We start from the raw sequence: 9,773 nt of genomic DNA, 5'->3' as shown, positions 1-9,773 counted from the left end.
GAAAGCTATATGGCGTGTGTTTCAGTCGTTTCAGTCCTTTTGTTCTAGCCGCCGTGGTGGCTCAGTGGTTATGATGCTCAGCTGCTGACCCGAAAGACATGGGTTCGATCCCGGCCGTGTCGGTCGAATTTCGATGCAGGCGAAATTCTAGAGGCCCGTGTTCTGTGCGATGTCAGTGCATGTTAAAGAACCCCAGGTGGTTGGAATTCTCGGAGCCCTTCACTACGGCGTCCCTCATAGTCAGAGTCGCTTTAAGATGTTAAACCCCAATAAACCAATAAACCATCCTTTTGTCCTGTGTGTTTATGCTTAACTGTCTTCGTAATGCACCACCAAATGGCTCAGCCATTGGCACTTCTGCACTCTGTTTGTTGTACAGTTCTATGAGCAGTGTGTATTGGGACCCAGTTTTCTGTTCTGTTTGAAGGGAAATTCTTGTCAGCCCTGAGGTGTCGCTTTTCCTTCTGCGTAAAACTAGCAAAGCTTAAGGCAGTGATCGAGGTGCATCTTCTTCTGCTTCATCCCAGCCACTTTTAACTGAACTGGAGTACGGTCACATTTTTTTTTTTCAATTACAGTTAGCACTGAGCTTAGGTGAAATTGTCGTCAAGTGGAGCGAACTCTGTCTTCCCTTTAAGTCCTGTGTAAGCAGAGTCCACTGTACTCTTAATAAAGTGGGCGATCCTCCTGTATTCACAGTTTCAATATGGTGGGGGCTGATTATACCTATACAAGGGGTTATTGCACTTGGGAAATTTTTTGCTATAGTTGTATACAACTTAAAAAAACAGCAGTTGCTAACACTGGGCCTCGGTCCACGGCGTCCTGTATTTCTCCGCTGGCCAGTCGCAACTGTAAACGTTATCAGCTTTTTAATGTTTGACTATATCAAACAATCCACGTATCAAAAATTCTAGAGCTCGCAACTTTTTTCTTGTGATAAGCTTCTTGTTTGCGTAACAAGAAACGTTTAGGCAGTGGAAAACTTTTTGGTCGTGGAATAATTCTGTGCACGGAGGCTGAATGTGGGCGGAGCTTCACTGCAGACTTAAGTTGTATCTGACTATAGTAGCAAGTATTATGGAGATCAGAGGAAAATGTGAGCTATGAGCAAAACAACTCTGTTAGTGCAAGATTTTTGCTTAGAGCTGGGCTGTATACATATAGTAGAAGTGTTACATAAAAGAGTTGCAACTTCGCTCAATAGTAGTTACTGTGTAAAGTAGTTAGGCTCCATTGTTTATATGCTTGCAATTTAGAGCAAGCACTGTTGGTCCTGTATTGTTCCTGACTTCATCCCTGCTTTTTAGTATTATATGCTTGTTATCATGGTTTCATGTGTTGTATAATGTGTGATCCCAGCAAAGACTTGACGAAAGGTTTGAGCTGAGTCCTGTTCACTTCATGTTTTGCTCTTCCGAGTTCTGCAGCAGTGTGTGAAACACACTGTGAAAAGAATGAAAAGTGCTTGATATTTTTGTGCGTGGGCACAGTGCAATCCAAGTTAGTTAGTGAGATATGTTAGCACCTTTTGGCAATATTGTAGTTCCTTGTTAGTTCCTGGTTCTCGCCCTTTGATCAGCAGCAGAACTGTGGAAGCAAAGGTTGCCTTAGTACATAAGCGATGTTGTCACAGTCGCGTTGATGTCGGGCATTATCCTTCTCGTCATTTTTTTTTTTCATTCCTTACATCACTGGACCCTATCGGTGGTGATGTAGCAAATAATTGGGGGTGCATGCTCTTCATGAAAAAATTATGCTGCATCTAACGGCAACAATGTTCCAGTCACGAGTGAAAACCAGTGCTCTGTTCAGAGAGTTCTGCACGGGGTCAGAAGTGAGCATGTGGATTTATTTCTCCACACTGACAGCTTTGGTAGATTCCTTTGAAAGCAGGTGAAGAAAGTGAAATGGCGTGTGGGAATATGCCATCATCATCATCAGCCTGACTACGCCCACTGCAGTGCAAAGGCCTCTTCCATGTCTCTCCAATCAACCCTGTCCTTTGCCAGCTGTGGCCACCGCATCCCCGCAGACTTCTTAATCTCATCCGCCCACCTAACTTTCTGCCGCCCCCTGCTACGCTTGTGTTCTCTTGGAATCCACTCTGGACCAGCGGTTATCTTGCCTTCGCATTACATGCCCTGCCCAAGCCCATTTCTTCCTCTTGATTTCAACTAGGATGTCATTAACGCGCGTTTGTTCCCTCACCCACTCTGCCCGCTTCCGATCTCTTAATGTTACACGCATCCTTTTCCTTTCCGTAGCTCGCTTAGTTGTCCTTAACTTACGCTGAACCCGCTTTGTTAGCCTTCACGTTTCTGCCCCATAGGTGAGTGCCGGTAAGATACACCTGTTGTATACTTTTCTTCGGGGGGATATTGGTAAACTGCCATTCATGATCTGAGAGAACCTGACATATGCGTTCGACCCCATTCTTATTCTTCTAGTTATTTCGCACTCATGATCCGGAGCAGCGGTCACTACCTGCCCTAAGTAGACGTATACCCTTACCACTTCCAGCTCCTCACTACCTCTTGTGAACTGCTGTTCTCTTGTGAGACTGCTGAACATTTCCGTGGTTTTCTGCTTGTTAATTTTATGATCTACCGTTCTGCTCTGCCTGTCTAATTGATTGGTCACGCTTTGGGATTCTTCTCCTGATTGACTGAGCAAATCACACAGGAATATGTCATTTGGTCGTAAATAGATGAGTTCTTGGCACCTTGGTGTTCGTAGTAGAAGCTTCTTAGCTTTATTTGCTGGAAAGTTTTGAATGTTCTTTCAGTGTGGCTCGGAATGTTTTTTTTTCCTCTGACCAATGTATTAACACGTTCTTTAACACTCCTCTAACAGAAGATCAGTGTGGATGGAAACAAGAAACCTGCCCTCTCATACCTGTCGTTCTATTTAGCACGTTATACTGTGCTGCCTTATTGTGGCTGTAAGTGGGATGATTTAAAAATACAAGTTTCCTTACCTGTTCAATGCGGTCATGTCTGTGCACCGAGGCATTATTTGATACTTTGGTATTGCCTGTTTGATCTCATCACATCTGTACGGAAGACCAACATCTTGTTAACAACTGTTCCTTGCCTCAGTCAAGCACAGCCGTACTAAGGAAGTCATTGCATTGCTTATCTACCAGACACCCCGTGAACTGGTTTGATCACCGGCACCATTGCGTTTAAAAGTTGCTGATGAATTTTTTAGCATACTGTGATAGAAATTGTGATAAATAGGTTTTTCAGAAGCCAGGAATACTATGTATGAGTTTTCAGTTGCAGCGAATATTTTTTTTTTTCGGTCTACTGTGCAGCAGCTTAGCACTGTGCAGTTTCTGAAATATTAATTTACTTAGATAATATGGTAAACATGCTTTGTTTCCTCTTTGTCACGTTTTTTGTACACACCAGGTATCAGCTGTGTCTCAGCAAAAAAATTCATTCAGAACAGAAACAAAAAAAAAAAAAGAATGCCTCCAATGTTACCAAGTTTGCTGTTCCTGGTCAAAAAATTATGGGCTGTGACAAAATAGCCTTCTTAACATCACACTTTTTTTTTTCGTCAATAAGCTGTGATCGCATACATTATGCTGAGTAATCACATTTTAGTCTTCCAGAATTTGTAATGATCATTTTTGGTGTTGCATAATAGCATATACACAAATTTTGGTCTCTTGCGTGCTTACTAGTATTGCATTATAACATGTTCCACGGCACTGTATTGCACTGCAGAGTGTGACTGCACTGTTTTCATGCTGTATTGTTGTACTGGGGGCAAAGCAGTTCAAAGAAATTATTGGATATGTGCATAAAATGGCACGTTCTTGTTAAGCGTATGCTATTAATCAGGTTCTTGTAAATCAGTGATCAATTTGTGACGTGTCATACAAGCAAGTCGCACGCCAATTGCATGCGATGTTTTCATATTTACACCAAGGAAGACGCGGGAATGTTTTGTATATATGTAAAATAAAGTTCACAAGTTGTAATGCTGTCTGTAGGCATTTGTTTTATTTTATAAAACTTGACTGAAGTGAAGATGGAGGGCTCTCATCTGTGGTCATACAAATACAAGAAAACTGAAATGTATGCTATGAGAAACCATAATGAAAATTAAAGGGGACCAGCGATTGTGTCTCGATTTCACTTCCTGGGATGTGACGCATATTTACAAGTCATGCATTCTCTGAGGCATATTGAAAGGCACATATTGTAATTGAAGTCCTCTTATCAATTAATATATTAACTTCTATAACGTTATTGAACTGCAGTAACAAACAAATTGTCATGCTACAATCACAGTTACAATGTTGCATTGTTCTTTCTTTTTTTTATACATGTGTGGAGCGATTTTAACGAGAGCATGCATCAACTGTAATTGAACATCAGCCATTAGGACACGTGCGCAAGATGGGAGTGGTCGGGAGATTCGGACGTCATTCCTGGGTCTGCCTGTCCTGCATAAGCTGTATTTACATATGAGTATAATTTTCTATAGCAGGCACGAAATTGCTGCTGTCTTAAAAATAAGCTTTCTTGCTCAAGTTTGTGCTGCATTCTAGTAAAATTCGATTGCTTCCTGAGTCCTGTTTGAAGGGCTTTTCATTTGCCTGAGTTCTTTTTTCAGCACATGTGCCAAAAATCCAAGAAACGATTCAGATTTGAAAGAGTTGTTCAGCTATATTTATTTGCGGCTTTTATTCGTTCTGAACTGGAGGTGCAGCTGCAATGGTTTGTGTACTATGCATGCGAGATGAAGCTGAAGATGCAGATAACAAAGGACACTTGTCGAAAATGTGGGGAGGCAGGGCCATAATAAGGAAGCGGAGTAATCGGCGTTACGTCAGATCGAACGTACGCGGCCCAGCAAACGGCTTTGCATGAGTATAATGTGACGCCGGCAGGGATCTTCTCCACGGGAGCGTAATATGGTAGTTGTGCAAGGAGTCCAAGATTTTTATTTCCTTTTTCCACCAGATTACATGCTAACGCGGAAAAACCTCCGCAATCGCCTCGTCGGAAGCGCGCCCGCCGGCGGAGCGCGCGCGTCTGAAGTTGCGAAATCGAAACAGAAAACGCCGCCGCCGCTCTGAAAGCTCGCTGGGTGCGAGGCTACCACCGCCTCGACTAGTCACGCCGACTGGCGTCTGGTGCCGGCACGAAACATGGAAATTTTGTGAGTGGGAGTGGGCTGGCACGGTGGTCGCAAGTGTTTTCGACCGCTAAACGAACTCGAGCACGACGAAACAGCGGTTTCCACTCGTGCGAAAAGCTGCCGCAAAATCGGCGCGTGCCGTCCGAATGTCCGGAGGCGTCAGGAAGCCAGCGCGTCGTCGTCTTCGGTGAGTTAATCGCGCCTTGCATATTCATCGCATGCGGCGGCACGCACGCGCGCGCGCTGTCGTCGGCTGATCCACGCCAAGTGCACATCGGCCCGAGTTCGCGCGTGGTTACGAACACAGCTCGCGCCGCGTTCACTTGTCGCCGGTGGCAGTCGCGGTGCCAGGTAGCTCGTAATGGCTACGGCGACGGTTCGATTCTTCCCAGCCTGCGGCAAGGTTTTGCTTGCGCCAGAAAGGGATGCCGCTCGGCAACCGAGTCGCCCGCACAAGGGCCCCGAGTCTCATCACGCGGACACATGCTGCGCGTGGACTCGAGAAGGGTGCGTCCGTCGCTCGCATACGCCTCAATTAAGCCACCTGCCGAAGATACGTGGTGCTTGGCGGGGTTGTTTCCAACCAAACATGTCTGTCGTGAGAACGTGTTCGTGTTCGCTCACTCGCGGGGGTCGGCTCCGCGAACCGCTGCTCTGCCCGATTTCCCAGCGTGTGTGTAGCGCTCGAAACGATGTTCTGTGGTGGGACTTTCACTCCCGTGTCGAGTCGCCCGCTTAATCATCAGCAGTGTCCCCTAGCTGTGCGGTCTGCCGACGCACGACCGCGTTCCAACACCTCTCGGCTGAATGCTTCGTGCGCCGATTACGCTGTATGCTTATGTGGACACCGAGATAATGTAAAGCGAGACGTCGGTGCCGATAGCGCGGCGCTGCCGAGGTGATATTACGCGACCGCGCGCATTGCTGCCGCCTTTGGGCCCGAGCCAAACGCGGCGCCGTGGAAGAGCTCGCTCACTCGCAAATTGTGCAACCCCTGGCGACGGCACGGTCTCCGAGGGCTGCTGCTGTATTCCCGGCCGCGCGCCCGTCGACGCCGAGGGAACGTGGTGGTGCAGTCATTGCGAGATCATTGATAACACGCGCTACTTCGCGCTCGCGTTGCCGCACGGCCGTGATTGCGTGAGCTCCCCCCGTCCGTGCCTTGTGAAAGAACGAACGGGTGTCGCGCCGGTGGGCATCGGAGAGCGAGCGTGCAATCTCACGCGCAGCCCGACTACGAAAAGCGCCTCCGACTCTTTCTTTTTTTCTGTACTTAGCCCTATTGACACGTGCGTCTCATTAACGCTTGGGCGAGCGAGTCGACAGCAAGTTTCGTAAAGGCTTGCACCTGTACTTGACCATGGGTATACGCCTCGGCATTTCAATGCAGCTGAGGCTGCATGAAGCTGTAGCGTTGGCCTTAACGTTATGCTAAAGTTGGCGCTAGAGATGCCGCTTTGCAGTCAGGTGACCGTGAAGGGGTCCTGCAACATTTTTTCAAGCTCCGAAATGATACCCAAAGGTCGGGTGTAAGTCAGAAGCAAGAGGAGCGACGGTGCTCACAAACTCAGCTGTAGAGTAAAGAAAATTCAAAATGCAATCAGGTTGCATTATACCTCATCTCAGTCTGCGCAACCAGCAAGCAACACATGTGCTCAATTTGTGTTGCAGGATTCCTTTAAAGGGCACAGCGTAGCGAAAGCATGTCGAGTTACCCAACAGGTCATTTTTAGTTGACAAACATGTGGATACACGTATGTGTGTCTGTTTTGTTCCGCTTGAGTTATCTTGACAGCTTAGAAGCGCCAACTATACCCAGCAGAAAAAAAAAAAAAATACTCGTGGCTGTTTCGATTGAATTAAGCTTAAGTCCTGTCTCTTTGCTTCCTGTATTGTTCTAATGTGTTTATCATTTTTTCCTCGCTACCCTGCGTGCAGTTCAATTTTCAGTTATTTTGGTAGTACTTATGATTTGCGGCTGCCGGTCGAACGCTTTGTGGTTTAGGTAGACCCGCACGTCTTATTCAATTCTTATTCAATGTCTAATAAAACTTCAAAGCTGGAAAAGTAGCTGTAGCACCTCGAATCGTAGCAGAGCCGTGTGATGAGCGGTATCATTTCAGACGCGTCGGACGTTACTGCACTGATCCGCGCTGACACCTGTGTTCTTCGGTCGCTGCTGTCAAACTGCGAACCGTCGATACAACTTCATGTCGACGGACGGCCGTGACGTGCGTCACAGCCGCGCTGCTCGCTTTCTCTTTATGATTGCAGCGCGCCGTAGGGGTCAAGGACGTTTTGTGCGTGTCGTAAGTGTTTCAGAGCCCTTACTTCGCAGTGACGTTTCGTTTACTGGACGGCCATTCGAGGATGTAAAGATTAAGTCGACATAGAGTGAATGCAGTACTGTGTTTCAAGTGGCGGGCATTATACCTTGCACACAGAAGCAGAGGTTCCACAGGTGCGCGGAACGTCTGCGTTGGCTTTAATTTGTTAATTTGGACTAGTACATACGTCGCAGCACAACATTTCTATCTGGAGGCGTGTGTGCCTTAACGGCTGCATCGACTTTTTTAGACCGTTAGCTCTTATAAACTCATTCCTCAGTTTCGCGCCGTCGGCGGCGACCGCAGCGCTCCCTGCCTTGGTTGGCAGGTGGCAAAGTGGAGAGAAAAAATGCCGCCACCCTCTGGAAGACGTTGAAGTAACGATGTTCGGTAGCGCCATCTATCGTCCATGTGATGTATTGCCTCGTGATTAGGCTACTTTTCCATATCTTACGCCGAGCGGGCGCCTACCGCCTTGAGGTCGGATATTTTTGACCAATTTGGGCCGAAAAAGTTTCTCGAATCTTTTTAGGGCCATTTTCCCTTACCTCAAGGCGGCAGGCGCCCGGTCACCATGAGGTATGAAATTGTGAGCTGCCGAGTGCTGACGACATGGCCGCCGTGTTAAGCCTAACCATAAGTTAATTAGACAATATTGGCGTCTAGCATGTCCTACTCATCGAGCCCGTTAAGAATATCCACTAATTAGATCATGACGTTATCGGTTAGTTAATTATAAGCAATTAAATATAAGCATAACCATCACTAAATGTTAACTTCATTAGTTAATTTTGGTGTCTCACGTGTTCTACTCATTCCAAATATCTAATTCGTTTTATGATGCCTCATCAATTACTGAGTTAAAAGCTATTAAACATAGTCATGTGACTAGTTAATTATGACGTCACAAAATCAGTGCCGTCGCCAATCACCACTTCGATATACTAATGACGTCACCATTTGGGTTGCTATATCGATTTACTATGAGGGCCGCCATCTTGAATTTCTCGGAAATTTTCACGCCGAAGGGAGGTGGTAGCAGACCCCAATAAATCGAGAAACGGGATGAATAAGAGCTAACGCTCTCAAAATCTCCCCCTTCACATTTAGGAGAGAATTAGTGAAAGGGAACGGGGTGGAACTACTCGAGTCTACAGTGAAGCTCCGCCTACATTCAGGACCGCCGAACAGAACTACTCCCCGACGAGAAGTAGATGCGTTTAAGCTTTTCTTTTTACTTAAACAGGAAACTGATCAGTAGACGAAATTATAAGCTCAAAAATTTCGATGCCTGTGGCTTGTTTGGTAGTCAAGAATTCAATTTGTGGGGGACACAATGCGAAATTGGCCATTCACTACTTTACATTCATAGATCCCTGGGAGTATGCATACAGCTCCTGGGCTCTAGCACAGCGGTGCAGCGGTTAAGCGATGCGCCACTGCCCTGCGATGACGGGTGTTGCCACCGGTCAGTGCTTGTGCGATCCAGGTTGCTCTTCCCGAGGAACCTCTTGGCGCAGTAACTAATTTAACTGCCGCCTGCCATGGTGGTCAGTTTGCTCACAATCCGGTGGGCGCCATAATGTCACGTGATCAAGGTGGCCCACCCAGGTTCCTTCTCCGGTAATTTTGAGCTCAAAACTCTGACGGCGACGTCAAATTTTCTGCACAATGTGAGCCTTAACGCTATCGCCTTAAAAAAGCTGAGTTTGTTCACTGTTGTAATTGGTCAGCGGAGTATACAGGATGCCGCGGGCCGTGGCCAGTGTTGCGAGGCGCGTTTTTTTTTTTCAGTTTTGTTCTACTATAGTGACTTTTGCGTCCGCCGCGGCTGCGGGAGGTGGCTGGTTAGAAACCCACAAGCGTCCAATGGCCCTGCGCTCAGCTTCTTTATTTGCTGTCACACCACAGCTAACGCTCAAATATTCGCGTCTCACTCGTAATCGTCCTGTGATTTTTTTCATTGTTTCTTTTTTTTTTTTTAAGCGCGAAACGCTTTAGCTCCAATTCTTGGCAAACTACATCGTCCCGAAGCCGCGGAGGCGCTAACACCGAAACTGAATTGGAAACTCTTAGCTTGAATGATTCAAAGAAAAACGAAATTCGAGCCGACAGTGTAGCGAACACAGCTTCGTTTCCCGACGCCCCAGACCACTCGTTCATGGCTGGTTACATCTGCGCTTGGAAATGGCAGCTGTGGCCGTGCAGTGGAGTCGGATCGCATGGCGCAGACAGCCACATTGTGCAACGTTAGGCAAAGGCGACCGAACGAGCGTAGCTAAGGCC

At 46.9% G+C, this 9,773-nt stretch overlaps 1 protein-coding gene across 3 annotated transcripts in view; it reads left to right on the top strand.

Annotated features, from left to right (window-relative positions):
- The first annotated feature begins 5,121 nt into the window (after window positions 1-5,121).
- Window positions 5,122-9,773, top strand: part of LOC149338440 (uncharacterized) — a 142,028-nt gene continuing 137,376 nt past the window's right edge. For all 3 annotated transcript variants that reach the window (XM_089547658.1, XM_089547656.1, XM_089547659.1), the window contains exon 1: window positions 5,122-5,347. The gene's annotated coding sequence lies outside the window, so the exon portion shown is untranslated. The remainder of the gene's footprint in view (window positions 5,348-9,773) is intronic.

Source organism: Amblyomma mixtum, chromosome 6, assembly GCF_055824585.1.
Source record: "Amblyomma mixtum isolate Tamu chromosome 6, ASM5582458v1, whole genome shotgun sequence".
Taxonomy (NCBI): domain Eukaryota; kingdom Metazoa; phylum Arthropoda; class Arachnida; order Ixodida; family Ixodidae; genus Amblyomma; species Amblyomma mixtum.
This window is presented reverse-complemented; position numbering and strand designations above follow the sequence as displayed.